The sequence below is a fragment of the Gossypium arboreum genome, chromosome 4, assembly GCF_025698485.1.
Source record: "Gossypium arboreum isolate Shixiya-1 chromosome 4, ASM2569848v2, whole genome shotgun sequence".
Classification (NCBI taxonomy): Eukaryota; Viridiplantae; Streptophyta; class Magnoliopsida; order Malvales; family Malvaceae; genus Gossypium; species Gossypium arboreum.
This window is the reverse complement of record NC_069073.1, coordinates 113,320,704-113,340,220: the sequence shown is the minus strand read 5'-3', so window position 1 is coordinate 113,340,220 and position 19,517 is coordinate 113,320,704. Positions and strand designations below refer to the sequence as shown.

The 19,517-nt window shown below is 37.7% G+C and overlaps 1 non-coding gene across 1 annotated transcript; it reads left to right on the top strand.

Annotated features, from left to right (window-relative positions):
- Positions 1 to 211: 211 nt before the first annotated feature.
- LOC128292003 (small nucleolar RNA R71) lies at positions 212 to 318 on the top strand. The gene has a single exon (XR_008281987.1). It is a non-coding gene; the product is annotated as a small nucleolar RNA R71 (small nucleolar RNA).
- The last annotated feature ends 19,199 nt before the right edge of the window (positions 319 to 19,517 follow it).

The window sequence follows — 19,517 nt, the reverse complement described above, 5'->3', positions numbered from 1 at the left end:
GACCGTATCAACGTTAAAAACACTGGCTACTTTTATCGGCTTTGTCCTCATGACTTGCCACTGATAATTATTCAGTGACATCTCCTCTATAAACTCGTAAGCCTCCTCAGGTGTTTTATTATTTAGAGTCCCACTAGCGGATGCATCGATCAATTGCCTAGTTGAGGGGTTCAAACCGTTGAAGAAAGTTTGAACCTGTAGCCATAGAGGTAACCCATGGTGAGGGCACCTTCTCAATAAACCCTTATACCTCTCCTATGCATCATATAGAGTCTTTAGATCCATTTGTACGAAGGAAGAGATATCATTCCTCAGCTTGGCTGTCTTAGCCGGTGGAAAGTACTTCAACAAGAATTTTTCGATCATTTGTTCCCATGTTGTGATAGAACCTTGTGGTAGGGAGTTCAACCACTGTTTAGCCTTATTCCCCAACGAAAAGGGAAACAACCAAAGGTAAATGGGATAGTCAGAAAAGCCATTAATTTTAAAAGTGTCGCAGAATTCCAAGAAATTAGCCAAATGAGCATTTGGGTCTTCGTCCTGCAAACCATCAAACTGAACAAACTGTTGAATCATTTGAATAGTGTTAGGTTTCAGTTCAAAATTATTTGAAGCAACAGAAGGTCTAACAATACTCGATTTAGCCCCAGTTAAATTGGGCTTGGCATAATCGTACATAGTACGAGGAGTAGGATTCGGATTTACATGATTTTCAGCAACCACAGGAGGTAGCTAATTATTATGATTTTCTGCCATCTTATCAGTATTAATAACAACGTCCTCTTGCTCTTCTATTGTACTCTGTCGACTCTGCCTCGCTTCTCTACTGTTTCTGCGAGTTGTACTTTTGATCTCACTATCAAATACTAGAGGTCCTGACGAGTTTCTTCTAGTCATAAACTAAAGGAACCTGCCACAAGCAAATAAAAGAGAAATTCGTAAATTAAAGTAAAAACAAAAATAAAATGCAATAAAAATAAAAAAAATGGCTAAAGTAATAAAAATTAAGTGTTCCTAATATTTTAGTCCCTAGCAACGGCGCCAAAAACTTGATGACTTCACGAACTAACTAAAATACGACAAAGGTAAGCGCACCTATTGAATGGTAGTATAGCTACGGTGAGTCGGGAGTATCGTATCTACAAGGACTAAAAGTACTAGTAATTACTATCTTTTTATTATCTATCCTATAAATGAAGGGTTGTTTTTAATCTAAAATTAAACTAAACTAATTACTAAGCGACAGAGAGCGAATTGGGAAAATAATCGAAGAAAACTTATGAGAGAGACAATACCCAGGAAAGAATCCACCTAAACTTCACTTATTATTCTAAATCTGAATTAAATGATTTATTCATTTGACTTGATCAGTAGAAATCCCTAAATTATATTAATATCTCTTTCGAGAGTAAAAATAACTGACTCTAGATTGATTAATTAAAAATCTCTTTCTAATTAAAACCCCTATCGTCGCATTAACTCGATCTATGAATTCCCCTATTAGATTTGACTCTAATCCGGTAGATTTATGTCATCCTATTTCTATGATTGCAAGCAACTCCACTCAATTATGCCAGATCTACTCTTAAACAGGGACTTTTGCTCCACTGAGTAAGCACATCAATCATGAATTAATATCCTGAAAACGTTAAACATAAAGGTAAGTAAACATAATTGAGATCAAGAACAAATATTTATCATGTAATTCAGAAAAATCAAATAATAAGATCTGTCATAGGTTTCATCTTCCCTAGGTATTTAGGGAATTTAGTTTATACTTGGAAAGGAAAACATCTCAAAAATAGGAAAATAGTAAAACATAAAGAAACCCAAAAAACCTCTAAAGAAATTGAATGGAGATCTTTAGTCTTAAAGGAGATCCTGCTTTTGAGTTGAATCCGTCGGCGTTCTTCGAGTAATTTCTACCTTTTACTCTATGTGCCTCATTTAAGTCCTCTTCTAGTGTGTATTTATAGCCTTTAGAATGCTCAGAAACCATAAAAATTGGGTTTTTCCGTGTAACAGGGAAGCAAGGTGATAAATCGACACGGACTTACACTTGGGTGTGTGGCCAGCCCGTGTGGCTCACATGGGCGTGTGGCTAGCCTGTATGGAAATGCCTAGGCCATGTGGATCCTGGAAACAACTCTTTTTGCTCGATTTTGGCTCGTTTTTTGCTCCTTTCACTCCCTTATGGTCACCTAAGTACAGAAACATGAATTTAAAAGATTAGGAGCATCAAATTCACTAATTCATATAATAAATCAGCCAAAAAAACATCACGAATGAGATTAAAAACATGTTACTTTTATGGCTTATCACTCATACTTGCTTGTTCGATATTTGTAGCAATTCAATGATAATAAAACATATATAATTCAATTCAAAGACATTTATTTGCATATTAACTTACCTTATAGTCGGAATAGACGAATCGGATCGATTACACGATAACTTTCAATTTCCCTCGATCTAAATGCGATTTCATTCTTTCAGGATCTATATAAATTAAAAACTAACTTTTTTATTCCTCAATTCATTCAATTTCATCCAAAGCACACAATTTGGGGCATTTTAAACATTAACCCTTATAATTTCACATTTCTTACAATTTAGTCCTTATTTCACAAAATCACAAATTACACAATTTCTTTCTAAGTTCATGCTAGCCAAATTTCATATAGCTTCATATCAACCCGTATTTTTATTTATTTCACACATTTAACCACACATTTTCCTCTTTTCACAAATTAATCCATTTTATGCAATTTCACTAAAAATCACTTTATAAAACATAATAATCTATCAACAAATACTCATTTTCCATCATTAAACATTCAAGAACTCAAGCATTCATCAATGACAACTTTCAAAATCATTAACACTGTAAAAAATTGAAGCATGGGCTAGCTAGAACATAAAGTAACGATCAAAAAACGTAGAAAACAGCAAAAACCGAGCTAAAACAGACTTACACTCAAGCTTAAAGATGGCCGAATGCATGAAAGCTTCCCAACCCTTATTTCTTTCCTTAGTGTCGGTAAAAAAGATGAATAGAGATGAACATTTGGTTTTGTTTTACTTTAATTATCATTTAAAAACCATTTTACAATTTTAACCTTAATTAAACCATTTAAAAACAACTTAATGGATGCCCATTTATGACAATTTTCACTATCAATGGTCTAATTATAACATAAGGACCTTTCATTTAATAAGCCATGACAATTAAGCACTTTTAACAAGTGGAATGCAACTTTTGCATTTTACGCGATTTAGTTCTTTTTCTCAAATTGAGCTATTAAACGATAAAATTAGCCCACGAAATTTTCACATATATAGATTCACATACTGTAAATACCAAAAATAATATTAAAATAATTTTACGACCTCGATAATGTGGTTCCAAAACCACTGTTCCAATTTAGCTAAAACCGGGCTATTACACCCATTCCTCATATCCATCATCCATCATTCATCATCTCTCAAACATTATTCATTCCTCATTCCTCATTCAATATTCAACATTCATTCTTCATTTCTCATTCTCTCCTTCACATTTTCTCTCCCTTTCATGCATAACCATCCCCATTTTCCCTCTTCATTAGCTGGAAAATCTTTGATAAAATACTCTATTGGCTGGCCACCTTGAGGAGCACTTTTCGAAAGGGCAAACACGAGGATTGAAGAAAGCCACTACGATTGATTCCCAGAGAACTATCGAATCAATTAAAGTTTATTTTTCTCTATCTTTGTTTTATTTTTGATATTAATCATGTTCATAATTTGTTTTGTTATTTTTTCATCAACAATGGTAGCTTAATTTTGTTTAACTGGAATGATCACATCAATTAAATGAAGTTCATTTACATCATGTTTATGATGTTCTGTGCCTCAGTTGTTCATACTTTCAGTTAAAATCATGCATAAATTTCAGTCATGAAAATGTGATTGAATGCATTAGAATTAGTTGATTAGTCCTAACCAGATGGCGATTAAGGGATGCAACAATTGAAAGGTGCATGCTTAATTTAGACCCTAACCTGATTATATTAAAGGTTCATAATAACTCGAGAAAGCTCTATTACCTTGCATAGATTATAGATTTATGTGATTAAAATTTTTCAAACCTAGCCCATCCCTGTTACTTTACATGAATTCTAAGAAACCCTTAGTTAAATATGATCATGGTAGTATGTGTAACACCCCTCACCCGTATCCAGTGCCGGGATAGGGTTCGAGGCATTACCGGAACTTTTCATTTAAAACATGCTGACTCGACTCACCAGGTTTAGCTCCGAACTGGAACTTACAAGCATTCACATCTCGTCCTTTAAATGGGCCTCCGAGGCCTTAAATATACATAGAGATGATTCGGGTTAAGACCGGGAACGTTTCATAACTTTAGAAAAATTTCCTTATTTAGAAGTGTCACACGCCGGTGCATGAGGGGCTGTGTGATCACCCACGCCCTTGTGGTCTAAGGCACGTCCATGCCTTTAACCCGTCGGCAACACTGAATTTTAGACACGGCCAAGGCACACCCCCGTGGGCTCACCCTGTCTCTAAAACTTGAGCATTCTCTTAAATTAGCACGACCCAGACACACGCCCGTGTGTCATACCCGTGTACTAATTTGACTTAAAGTTTTAGGTGCAGGGGACACACGGCCAAACCACACGCCCATGGAGATAGGCCGTGTGTCACACACGGCATAGACACACGCCCGTGTGTCTAACCATGTGGACTTTAATAGGCTATTTACCAAGCCTTTAATCACCACTTTCTACTTCTTTTTCTTAAAAGATACCAAATTCAAAGTAAAACATGATTATAAGTTTGTAAATGATCTTGATGAAATTAGTTGTATTGAAACCTCATATCATTGGTTTCATTCAAAAAGGTTATTTCCCATCTAGTATTTATGGGTTATTATGTTATTAAAACATATTCAAAACTTGACTCGTTTTTGAACTCATTGCCACTTGAAGCAACCCATCATAATGGAGCATAAACATACATATAAAGGCATGTCATAGCCTACTTTCAAATATGCAAATTTCTATGGCCTTGTACAAAAAGATGAATGCATCTTTACATGCCTTCATTTGGCAATTCAAATGACTCATATGACAAAATACTCAAAGTCCTATACATGCCATTAACAAAATAGAAGTGTCTTTATACCAAAGCTTGACTAGTTGATAGTGTGTTGACTTTCCAATCGTCTTCCAATCTTTATGAGTCCTCGAGCTCTATAAAACAGGGAAAAGAGAGGGGGTAAGCATTTTCATGCTTAGCAAGCTCAAATAACTGGAAATTAAACTTACCGAGTAATTAGCATACATCCATACTTAATTCATGAAATCATCCATTATGAGATGATTTCCTATCACATGCACTCAATCAATGAGTTAGTCACATAATCATGCATCATATAATCTAACTAGATGAGCTCATCATTCAACATTTCATTCATATATGTATATCCCATGTTAATCTCGTTGAGTTTATAGGAAATCTCGATGGAATACCCATTATCCGTCAATTCATAGGAATGATCATTCCATATATGTACTCCCGCGAACTTCACATCATATAGCAGGATTACCAGTCCAGGTTAAATCCCACATATCATGAACTCGTAAGGTGATCTCAAGATTACCAGTCCAGGCTAAATCTCTTATAGCGACAACACCCTTAATGAGCTTGGATCTGAATTACTAGTCCAGGCTAAATTCAGACCCTAATCAGATTACCCGTCCGGGCTAAATCTGTAATGCATATATATTCTTCGGGAGGCTCGATCATTCAAGGAACACCCGTTCGGGCTAGATCCTTTTCATAATTGATACCAACGGATTACCTGTCCGGGCTAAATCCTTACTGCAACACATACAGGATCTCGTTACACATATCAATCAGGGTTTATCCATCGAATCCCCTTTATCAACCTCAACCGAGATGATTATCAACAAGTCATTACCAAAGATGCATTTCATGCATCTTCATACTATCAATAAATGCAAATTCCATGCATTCATAAATCATACAATTATGCATATTAGGGGTTTACTTTAAGTTATCCGAACTTACCTGGTATTCTCCTCGTGATTGTGTTTCGGTTATTCCGAAACCTTGCGTTTACCACGATCGACCTCCGGAACTTGTTCCTCGGGGTTTATAACAGCAAAATTAACTCATTAATACCCCATATAATACATTTCAAGTTTAATATCCACCCCCAGTCTAATTGACCGTTTTGCCCCTAACCTTTGACATTTTTACGATTTAATCCCTAAGCTCGTATAATGAAACACATGCAATTTCTATCTTACCTAAGCCTAACCGAACATTTTTCTCTCTTATGGCAACCCACATTTTTCCTTATCTTCTCCATTTCTACCACACATTTACATCTTTTGCAAAATAGTCCCTATAAGGGTTTCTCATGAAAACCAACTTGGAAAAGATGTTTAACACACATTAATCTTTCATATTCCTCCATAATCCATCAAAAAACCAATAAGTCATGCATGGGTAAATTTTTGAACATAAACTCTAGCATGAAATATGGGTAGAAACTAGGATTTCAAAAATACAAAGAACATGAAAAATAGGGCTTGGGGGCACTTACTATTTAGTTTGGAAAGCTTGAAAACCCTAGCTATGGTGACCCTTGAAATTCGGCTGGATAAAGGAGAAAATGAGCTGATTTTGGTTCATTTTTTCCATTTTAATTCATTAAAAAGCCTAATGACCAAAATGCCCTTATGCCCTTTCCTTAAAATTTCATCCATGCAAGCCCATTTTTGTCCAAAAATTTCAAATTTGGGAAAATTACTATCCAAGACCTTCTAATTCATAATCTAAAGCAATTTCATACGAATTGCTTCTAGAAACCAAGTTTTGCAATTTATTCAATTTAGTCCCTGATTTCCAATTAGACACCTTATACTTAAAATTTCTTCATGAAACTTTAACACATGTATATACTCATATTATAGGCCTCATAATAATCATAAAATAAATATTTTGATGTTGGATTTGTGGTCCCGAAACCACTATTCCGACTAGGTCCTATTTCAGGACGTTACAGTATGCATGTTTTTCTAAGTGAAAAATTCTAAAAGGACTTAAAATTGATTTCAAGCTCATGAAAGATCTAGTTACCATGGAATATTTTACAAAACATTATTAAGCATGATGTAAATGAATAAAGTTGAATGATTTGATTATTCTAGCTTATTCATGTTATTGATTGTTGAAGTTTTTTGAATTTTTTGGTAAACTCAACTCATTCATTCCATTGCATACATTACATTTAGGTTAATTTGCATTAGAGATCACTTTATATCTAGATTATTTAATTTAATTTCATTATCAATCACCTCATAAAGATTGTGTTTTTCTTACCAAATTGTTAATATTAATTTTATAATTAATTGATCAACATACACAGTCCCTGTAGAGACGATAACTCTTTTACTTACTTATTACTTGATAACAACTATGTACACTTTCATAAACCACGCATTACAAGCACTCACCTTTGTGTTTTGTCATTTAGGCATTGAGGCCCCAAGATAAGTTGGAGAGATAAGGGAATATTTAACTAAGCTCCATTCATTGGGACATGCTAGTATGTTGGAGAGTGTTTAATGCTACACTTTTGGGACATGTTAGACTTTTTGAGTCATTGGTGTGATGGAGATTAGTTTATTCAATTTGTGGTGATTAAGACCATCTATATTTTCATATTCCTAGGTTTCCAAATTATCATTATTTGAAATATATATATATATATATATATATATATATATAAGTTGTGTTGTATGTGAATATATGTAAATGAATATGATAAACTCATGAGATAATAAAACATGAAAATGTTTCTTTGAGTTGATAGGAAAGGATGCAAATGTGCCTTTGTAATGCCCCAAACCCAGCCTAGACATAATGGGCGAATCTGGCAATGTCACATAGAATGGAATTTTGAAAACTAATTTATTACGATAAAATCGTGTTCGTTTGTTACTCTTTTTGATTTCAGAAATCACTTAATCTAGTCAATTGTTTTAAAACATAATTCGTTGCGGAAGCTTTAGCAGTCATTTATTTTAAAAATAGTTTATTTTATGGAAAACATTGGTTATTAGAAAAATTCGTATTTTGTTAAGTTTGAAGTTGTAAGTGCGTACAAGCAGTTAAAATTTCCAAAGTTAAAGCAAAACAGTCCATAAATTCCAACTACATAAAAATACCATATAATCAATAAAACCTTAAAAGAGAGTAAAGCAGTATAAATACGTGTGGCAACCGTCGAGTAATCCGTCGCACCGAACCGTCAGGTCTGGGGATTACCTGTAATATTAAAATAGAAGAGGGTGATTTTACGTAAACTTAGTGTGTAATCCCCACAGAAAACATTCATACAGTCAATCACAATCAAATAGTCAAATACAGTCTAAGCCTAAACCCATTTCACTATCAGTAGCAGTTCGGGCCTTAGCCTATTTCAGTTCAGTGTCGGATATGCATGGGGGGTTTAGCCCATCACAGTAACAGTAATGCTAATAGTATCAGCGAACAGAGTCCTACCTAACCAGCCTCTATACACCATCTCTGTCCAACCCTATACTCCATGTGGGGATTAAATCAACCCATTCATCCCTACACTCTAGGTAGTACCGAATGCGGTACAAGGCAGTAGTTTGCAGCTAAGCTGCCAGTATATTAGGCTTAAGAGCCTTTCTGCATATTTCCTCCAAATAAATTCAACCCAACCTCATGCAATGCAACATATACTGGAATGTCATGCTATCATAGATCTATCAGATACACATACAGTTCAGTATATATGCTTTTATATATAACATGCTCGTTACATCTTTCACATAGTCAATTTCACACAGATAAGGGTCTAAGTAGTACTTACTGACCCTATGGAAGGTTCACAGTTGGCTTGCTCAACCTGTGCCACCTTAACAAACATTTCAGTGAGAATAGGCTCACACCTATGTAGCCTACCCGTGTGGGCCTACACGCCCATGTGGCCTACACTGCCCAAATTTACCTTGGCCTATGAATCACATGGCCTGGACCAAAATCTAACACGCCCTAGTGGACTACCCGTGTGGCCCACACGGCCCAACTCAGTTTGGCCCGTGTGTTGCACAAGGCCAACTTGGCCATCACACGGTCGTGTCGTACTCGCACGGCTTGGCCTCGTCGAACACACGCCCGTGTTCCATCATACGGCCTACCACAAAAGCGACCACACGTTCGTGTGGTATCGATAGTGAGGTTTTTGGATTTCGTCGAAACTTCGTTTTTTGTGCAATTGAGTACACACTAGTTTTAATTGAAGCTTAAACGATCTCCGAGCACTCAAAAACTTATAATCGACAATACCAAAGCCCGAATTTAGTAAAATGACAAAAAATAAACCAAAAATATTTTCCCAGCTTAGAACGTCAAAAAGTAAACTCGATCACTTACCGACAACTTACTAAATCCCTAACATTCAAATCTCCATAGAAGCATTAGTCGTTGCTTGATCTTTACCTAATCCAAAAGAACCAAAAGTAGCCCTCTATTAGAAAACCAATTATGGAATGATAAAATAGAAACAAAATGGTACTTACCGAATGAGCGAATCCAATAGTTGAGCAAAACGGAAGCAAAATGGAAACTAAAAGAGTAGAGAAAGGAAACAAGGAAAAATTCGGCAGGAAAGGGAAAAACAGACGTTAGAAGAAGCAGATACAGATTTGTGTCACATTTTAACAGAAACAAAAATAAAATTTTGGGGCGTTACAACTCTACCCCCTAAAAGAAAATTTCGGCCTGGAAACTTACCTGATCAGAACAGATGAGGATACTACTGACGCATTGAATCCTCAGGTTCCTACGTAGCTTCCTCAGTGCTATGATTATGCTACAACACATTCACTAAAGGAATAGGCTTCTTCCGAATAACTTTACATCGCAATCCAGAACCAGAACCGGCTCCTCCTCGAAGGTCAAGTCTAGCCTAAACTCAATCTCCTCAACAGGGACAATATGCAAGGGATCAGAGCTGTAGCGCCTCAAAATTGTGAAGTGGAACACATCGTGGATATGGTCTAACTCTGGAGGTAGCTCCAACTGATAAGAGGCCAGTCCCACTCGCTTCAGAATACGGTAAGGTCCAATAAACCTAAGGCTCAGCTTGCCCTTAAGATCGAACCTTAGAATCTTCTTCCATGGAGAGACCTTAAGAAAGGCCAAGTTCCCCGAAGAATACTCAATCTCACGCCTCTTCAAATCAGCATAGGATTTCTATCTATCAGAAGCCAGCTTTAGACGATCTCGAATCAGTCAAACCTTATCCTCTATCTCAGAGACCAACTCAGGACCCAATACACGTCGCTCACCCAATTCAGTCTAACATAGCGATGTACGACACTTACGATCATACAGGGCCTCGTAAGGTTCTATCTGAATGCTAGACTGGAAACTGTTATTATAAGCAAATTCTGCTAGCGGTAGATACTCCTCCCAACTGCCTCCGAAATCAATAACACAGCTCCTCAACATATCCTCTAATATCTGAATTACCCTCCCGATTAACCATCAGTCTGAGGATGGAACGCAGTACTGAAGTCCAACCTTAAACATAGGGCCTCATGTAGCTTTTCCAAAATCGAGACGTGAAGCGAGGATCCCTATCAGAGATAATTGAAATCGGTACCCCATGCAGTCTCACTATCTCAAAAATATAAAGTTTTGCCAACTTCTGCAAAGAATAATCTGTTTTAACCGATATAAGTATGCAAACTTTGTCAATCGATCCACGATGACCTACACTGAATCCTTCTTAGTAGGTGTTAAAAGCAACCCATTAACAAAGTCCATCGTTACTCGTTCCCACTTCCATAACGGAATCTTAACCGGCTACAGCAAACCCAAAGCTAAATGATGCCCAGTCTTAAGTTGCTGACATGTCAGACATTTAGCCACAAAATCAGTAACCTTTGGCTTCAATCCTGGCCACCAATACAACTCTCAAAGATCTTGGTACATCTTATTCCCACCAGGGTGATAGCGTAAGGGCTATTATGCGCCTCTTTCAATATAGACTGTCTCAAATCAAAATAATTCGGTACAAATACCCAACCTCGGAAACACAACACACCCTCATAGTTCAACCCAAAGTTCGTACTGTTACCACTCTTAATCTGTCAGAACCGAAGACCCAAAAACTCATTCTCCAGGTGTTTAACCATAATCTACTTGTTCCAAGTCGGTTTAACTTGTAGCTCAGCCAAAAAACTCTTATTGTCTAATAGGCTAAGCCGAGTGAACATTGCTATCAGATCAGTTATAGCCCTACGGCTTAATGCATCAGCCGCCACATTGGCCGTGCCTGGATGGTACTCAATGGTACAATTATAGTCCTTGAGCAGCTCAATCCATCTACGCTGCCTAAGATTTAACTCCTTACAAGTTAGGAGGTACTTAAGGCTTTTATGATCAGTGTAGATGATATACTTCTCACCGTACAGATAGTGCCTCTAAATCTTTAGAGCAAAAACCATGGCGGTTGGTTCCAAATCATGCGTCGGAGAGTAAGCCTCATGTGTCTTGAGCTGGCGAGATGCATATGCCACAACCTTACCATCTTGCATCAACACACATCTCAAACCGACATGTAAAGTATCACTATAAATTGTGAACTCCTTTCCATGTTCAGGCTGTATCAAATAGGAACCTGAGTTAGAACTGTCTTAAGCTTCTCGAAACTCTCTTGCTGTGCATTAGTCTAGAAAAATGGTAAACCCTAACGTATCAGCTTATTTAAGGGTACTACAATCAGTGAGAAACCTTCTACAAACTGTCGGTAACAACCTACCAACGCTAGAAAGCTGCAGATCTCAGACACATTCTTAGGCTGCTTCCAATCCAGTACAGCTCCAACCTCTCGAGGATCGACTTGAATACCCTCAGTAGACACCACATGACCCAGAAACATTACTTAACGTAACCAGAACTCACACTTGCTGAACTTAGCATAGAGCTGCTTTTCTGTCAAAATTTGAAGAATAATCCTAAGGTGCTCGTCATGCTCATCCTCAGTCCTCGAATAAACCAATATGTCATTGATGAACACTACCACAAACCGATCTAGATAGGGCTAAAATACTCGGTTCATCAGATCCACTAAAGCTATCGGTGCATTAGTCAACCCTAATGGCATCACTATGAACTCGTAGTGACCATAATGAGTCCTAAACGTCGTCTTATGTACGTCAACCTCCTTAACCCTTAACTGATGATACGCAGATCGTAAATCAATCTTAGAGAATACAGAAGCCCCTCAGAACTAGTCGAACAGATCATCAATCATTGGAAGTGGATACTTGTTCTTAACGGTCAGCTTGTTTAGTTGACGGTACTCAATACACATCTGCATGGATCCATCTTTGTTTTTTACAAACAGCACTGGTGCTCTCCATTGAGACACACTAGGGCAGATGTACCCATGATCCAATAATTCCTGAATCTGAACTTTAAGCTCGACAAGCTCTTTCGGCGCTATTCGGTAGGGAGCGATGGACACTGGAACCATACCAGGAAGGAGCTCTATCCCAAACTCCACCTCACAATTCGAAGGTAACCCCGGTAGCTCTTTAGGGAAGATATCCGAAAAATCCTTTACCATTCTGATGTCCTTAACAGTAGAATCCCTAAAATCAGAAACACTTACGTACGCCAAAAATGCCTCACATCCCTTACGAATCAACTTTTCTGCCACCAGCGCAGAGATCATATTAGATAAATAATTCCAGCGCTCCCCAACCATGACTACCTTATTATCCTTTTCAGTTCTCAAGATGACCCTCTTCATCACGCAATCCAAACTTTCTTGGTGCTTCACCAGCCAATCCATCCCCAATATCATATCGATCTCCCCAAACGAAAGCTTCATCAAGTCAGCCAGAAATACCATCCCTTGAACCTCTAAAGGAACATCCCTATACAGTTTACTAACTCTAATCGATTGCCCCAATGGGCTCAGTACGGTGACATCACTCATAGTGCTCTCAACCGATAACCCCAGCTTTTCAGAAATAGAGTTGGCTATACAGGAATGGGTAGATCCTACGTCTGTCAGAGCAAAACATGGTACATCAAAAATAAGGAACATACGGATTGCATAATTTCGTGATAGATTTTAAATATTTATAATTAATCGTTTTTGAAACTAACTATTATCGCGATGTAGGCAAGTGTACCTATCGAACAGTAGTATAGTTTTAGCAAGACCGGATTGTCGAACCTAAAGGAACTAAAAGTACTGGTAATGACTGTCTTTTTATTGTCTAGCCTAAGAATAATGGGGTTTTGTTTTAACTAACTAATTATCTAAACTAAGAACTCACAGAGAATAGAATTGGGGAATTTTTTTTGGGAAAATCGATTGAATTAAGACAATACCTAAGGAAAAATCCACCTAGACTGTACTTGTTATTCTAGCTCCGAATCGGACGATTTATTCATTTAACTTGTTCCGTAGATATCCCTAAGTTATGTTATTATCCCTATTCAAGACTAATAACGTCTAATCCCTAGATTGAATAATTGAGACCTTTCTCTAATTAACACCCTAGGGTTGTATTAAATCGATCTATGGATCCCCTTATTAGGTTTCACCCTAATCCGACAAAATCTTGTCACCCTATGTCTAGGCGCGCAATCAAATCCGCTTAATTCTGAAAAATATTCTCTTAAACAGGGTCTATTCCTCCTCTAAATAAGAGCTTATCTTGAATCAGTATCCTGAGATATCAAAACAAGAATTAAGAACACATAATTAAGAACAAGTTAAATATTTATCATACAATTCAGAAAATAATAACAAGATTCGTCTTAGGTTTCATTCCCCTTAGGTATTTAGGGAATTTAGTTCATAGCTAAATAAGAAAACATTTCAGAATAATAAAGAATACAAAACCTAAAGAAAACCCAAACCTCCTGAAGGAGAATTGAGGAGAGATCTTCAGTCTTGATGATGAATCTAGCTTCTCAGATGAATCAATCGGCTTCCTTGTAGTAATTCCTTACTCCCTATTCTGTGTGTCCCCTTTCTTCCTCCTCTAGGGTGTATTTATAGGCTTTGGAATACCTAAGAGCCTTCGAAATTAGCCTTTTCTGAATTGGACTCAACTTGGGCTCGACAGGGACACGCCAATGTGTGATTACTTTAGGCCGTGTTCGAGCCTGTTAGAATGGCACGGGCGTGTGTTTCTACCCCTGTGAGTCGTGCTTCGATTCTGCCATATTGACACGGCCATGTGGGATGCCCGTGTGAGGGAGTCCAGGTCGTTTTGATTTCATACTTTGGTCGGTTTCACTCTCCTATGCTCTCCTAAGTATAAAACATGAAATTAAAGTATTAGGAGCATCAAATTCACCAATTCTAAGGAAAAATCATCCAAAAAATGAGTTAAGCATGGGGTAAAAATATGTATAAATTACGATTTATCAAATACCCCCACACTTAAGCATTTGCTTGTCCTCAAGCAAAATCCTCAACTCATAATCAAAATAAATACTTCTCAACTTATAATTTCTATCTATAATATCTTAAAATAATCCACAGGTAATCATACATTGAGAATTCAACTAAAAGAACATAAAAGTTTCAAACGTTCCCAGTTGAGTATTTAATCCTGCAAACATAGGTGTCTCCCCTCATCTAACTACTTACCTTTGATTTAGAATATCACAGAGTTTCACATCCTTACTAAATATTCACTCAAATCACTCAAGGTGTTTAAGGACAATAACTGAAGCACTCAATAGTCAATAATGAAAAGTCATTACCAAAGGCTTGCATGAAAATGAAATCCCACCACTATAATTTAAAATGATACATCAATCAAAAGGTATTTAGAGGTTTGTAGTGAGGCTTGGTTAGGGGGTGTGGTCACAGGCTAAAAGAAAGGTTTAGAATCGAGATTGAATTGAAAAATTGCCTAACTAGAAAAAGAGTTAATCATTACTTGCGTACAACAGAGCTTCTTCTCAGAATATGAAATTACTGATATGTATACATAGTTTTTTTTTTAAGAACAAGTTAAATATCATAGCTAAGTGAGACATAGCTAAGCAATTTACTCAACTTAAATCTCGACAAAAATAGGGATCAAATTAATTTAGGGGATTTCAACAATAATGGGTTAAGGGTTAATATTGAGGTTAATACAAGGAATGGCTTGTTAGGCTCAAAGGGGTTTACTAAGGGTTAATCGTGGAGGTAGGCTTTTCATGGAATGAGTGGGTTAATCCTAGGTGCCTTAATCATTTTGACATATCAAATCAAATGGTATGGTCTTGACATGTATACTCAAGCAAGTTCTAGAATAACAATTCGATATTGACGCACTCAAAGCAATAATAAAAGTGAGCATGAAAGAATTAATAGATGCTCAAAAGGCTAAAAAATCTCACAAAAATTATGGCTTTTTTATTTTTAGACTCGTGAATACCAATTCAAGGTAATTACCTAGACTTAGGGAAACAACCTATAATTTTAAATTCTTAAAAATCAACTTATCATGCTTGATTCTCTAATGTCTTAAAGTTTAAACAATCAATGCATAAATCCCTATGTTTTAATTCAAGATATATCAATAAAAATCATAAATCAATTAAAATTTATCCTAAATATGATATGAGAGCTTTTCAAGAGAACAAGGTAATCATTCAGGGATTTTTCTGATAATGAAATGAATGCCCCCACACTTAAGATGTACATTGCCCTCAATGTATAAAGATAGACATTTAGAATATAAAAATAAGATAGAGAGAGAAGTGAAACTTCCTGTATGATGAATTCCTCGAACTAGAGTTTTAGAGAGTAATCGGTGCGAGAGTGGAGGAGGATACTCCGGCGGTGGTAGAGGTTCATTAGTCCATAAGTCCTACGCAAAAAGAATATTATATCTAGTGGTAACTATGGTCGTGGTCGATCAGGACATGGCAGTCGTGGAGAACCTTTCCTGGTGGAGTTTTTTAGTTCCTATGCGATGATGAGCTTAAGAGCTCTATTTAATTGTGATAAGACCAGGAGCTCTTTAAGGGATATTAGGAAGAATAATTAGTCATAAAAAAATAATCGAAATTGATAATTAAAAATAAAATTCTAAAATCTAATAAAAATAAAAAGTAGTTTTTGTAATAATTAAAAACAAAAATAATAAATAAATGTTTTTAAACATCTTCATCGCTGGATGATTCGCGAGGTGGGACTGGCAATGAGATGTGGAGGTGCTGACAAATCTGCTGTAGAGTAGCATCAATGTTGTCAAATCATTGAAAACACTGTTGCTCGAATCGAGTGAGGCGCTCAGAGATGTCAGCGTATGAAGCCTCCGCATGAATTGAACGAGAGGGTGGTGGCGGCTGAGTCGGTGGGTCCTCGTGCTGCTAAAGGACATATCAGAAATGTCCTCGTAGGCCTCCTCCTCGGTAGATTGGGCAAGACGATATTGAGGATGGTAGGTTCCTCGGCGCCTCTCGATTATCCTCATGCTAAGCATGCTCGAGATGCCTTGTGGAGACATCTGGCCAATGAGGGTCAAGCATGATTCTTGAGCCGCGATGTCGAAGAGCCCAAAGTGTCGAGCCAATCGCATCAAATAGGGGCCAATAGAGATGACCCCATTTCTATGCCACTCCGTCTAGTGCTAAATCGCAAGGGCGGTGAAATAGGCAAGGTCGATGACGTGCCCGTGCGACATACACATAAAAAGTAGGCATCGTGAGTGTTGATGACGCCAGTGCTCTCTTGCCTTCCTGTAATTGTGTGAGCCAAAATGGCGTGTAGGCACCTCAGGGAAGGTGGGGGAACTGATGCCTTGGAGCTGCTAAGATTGTAGGAGGCCGCGCCAGGGGCCAAAGTGTGCCAGCACTTCGAGGGGGAGAAGTGTATGTGGCGAGTGAGAGTATGTAGTTTATTCTCTTCCTTGAAGTCCTTCACATATAAGCCCAGTGCAGCACTGAACTCTGGGATGCCTAGCTGGCGGATTAATCCACCTAGGCAAAATTGGACCATGCCGGGATCATCGTAGTTCATCATTACGGTCTGAAGATGGAACGTTGAGCATAGTTCTATCGTGAGCTCGAGGTATGTTGGCTCGATGATCCCAAAGAACAGCTCCCAAGGGTCGGTGGTTAGGAGGGCCTGAATTGCATCAGCCAACTGAACTTGTTCTACGGTAGCCCAGTCGATGTAGCGGCCCGCAATTAAAGGTCGAGCCCGAAGTATTTGGAAAAGCTCTTCTTGGGGCCCACAGGGGAACTGTCAGAGAGGTTGATGAATTTTCGCGGTTGGACCTGCAGAAGAGGAGGCTCCCTTCCTCTTTTTTGAAGCAAGTACGACGGTCTTCTTTCCTCATGAAAATGACATGGTACATGCAATCAAAACTATTAATTCATCTTGAGGAATGATCAAAGTAAAATGAAGAAAAATAACAATCATAATTTCAGCAACTACTAAGACTAACAAGTTAATCAAACAATCAATTGTGTGGTGTAAAAATGGCAAAAAAATTTCATGGAATACAAAATGTGTGATGGATGAAAAATGTTAACACTAAAGGGATGAGTATGTCTATTGTTCTAATTATGAATATTCACTTCTAACTAATCAAATAAAGTGTGAGTGATAGAAAGATGAAAATAATCATGAAATATGCATAGTTCTATGATAACTAACATGAAAAATGAGTGCAATTAAAGGGAAAAAAGTAAACAAACTCTAGAAAAAGGTGAATGAGCGGCAAAAATGGAGTTGGATGCGGTGCACGGGTGTGAAGAGAGGTCGTCTGGACTTGCAGCTGCTAGGGTTAAGGTTTTTTGGTGGGGAAGACAATGAATAGTGCAGGGTTTTTATAGATTTTGGAGCACACGGCCAGGTAACATGCCCGTGTTCCCTAATTTCAACCCGTGTGATTCACGAATTTTTGAATTTGGGCACGTCTGACATTTAGTACACACCCGTGTTCCTTGGGCGTGTGGGTGCACACGGCCGTGTCAAACAACCGTGTCTAGCTTCGTTCACTTCTCCCACACCCGTGTATGCAAGGTCCACACCGTGTTAATTTAATAGGTTCGACCACGGATACTAGACATAGGCATGTCGCATGCCCGTGCTATTTTGGCAGGTTCGACCACGGCCATGTCGCACAGTCGTGGCATTTTATCGTAGCCCATGTTGGGGAAATTTTTTACCTTGTTTTCATACGGCCCTAAGCACGCCCGTGTGCTTAGCCTTGTCTTTGTGGAAAAACCTATATTCAAGATTTCTATTAGTAAGTTAGGTGTTAAATACTAAAATTTAAAGAAATTAATATTGTTAATGCTCAGGTTGCCTCCCGATAAGCATTTATTTATAGTCTAAGCTCGACTTACCTCTCCATTGAATGGTCATGGTGGTTCGAGGAGTTTATACTCCTCATTCCTGCTATTAATCTCATCAAAATAGGGTTTTAAACGGGTGTTGTTTACTTTAAAAGTGCTGAATCTGGGATGACTCACCTCTACCGTACCGAATGGAAAAATACTAAGTACCGTAAAAGGGATTTCTTCATCCGGTCTGGCAGTGACAATGTGAGGATCTGCGGCATCTAATAAGACTTTATCGCCAACCTTAAGTTGATTCGGAAAGGTATAGAGCTCGTTTTGGCGCAGTTTTGGGTTATCGTGTTTTCTTAGTTTATGTGTTCGCCATTCATCTAGCTCCTCTATTTGCAGTCTTCATTCTTCGTGAGTAAGTCCTCTATTATTGCTTGAGAATGACTCATGTGCTTCCTTCAGACTCATTTCCTGCAAAGTAGGTTGTACGATATTGTTAGTTTTAGTAGAATGGGTTAAACGATCACGTTCAATTTTCGATGTGTTGCCAGAATTGCGAGCTTGAAAGGTGATTGTTTCGTCCCCCACCCGGAGTGTGAGTTCACCTGTGCCAACATCAATGATCATTTTAGCAGCTGTTAAAAAGGGTCTTCCGAGAATTAAGGGAGTGTTGCTATCCTCTTCTATGTCTAGAACAATGAAGTCAACGGGAAATATAAATTTATCAATTTTAACTAGCATATCTTCAATAACACCCCTACGGAATCTTATAGTTTTATCTGCTAATTGAATGCTCATCCTAGTCTATTTGGGCTTCTTGAGACCTAGTTGCTTAAACATTTTGTAAGGCATGACGTTAATACTAGCCCCTAGATCAGCTAATGCATTATTAACATCTAAACTACCAATTAAGCAAGGAATCATAAAACTCCCTAGATCTTTTAGTTTGTTGGGTAGTTTATTTTGGAGAATAGCCGAGTAAACTACGTTCAGCTCCACATGCGACGCCTCGTCCAACTTCCGCTTATTTGCTAAAAGCTCCTTTAAAAATTTCATTGCGTTTGGCATCTGCGATAGAGCTTCAATAAACGGTAAGTTAATATGTAATTTTT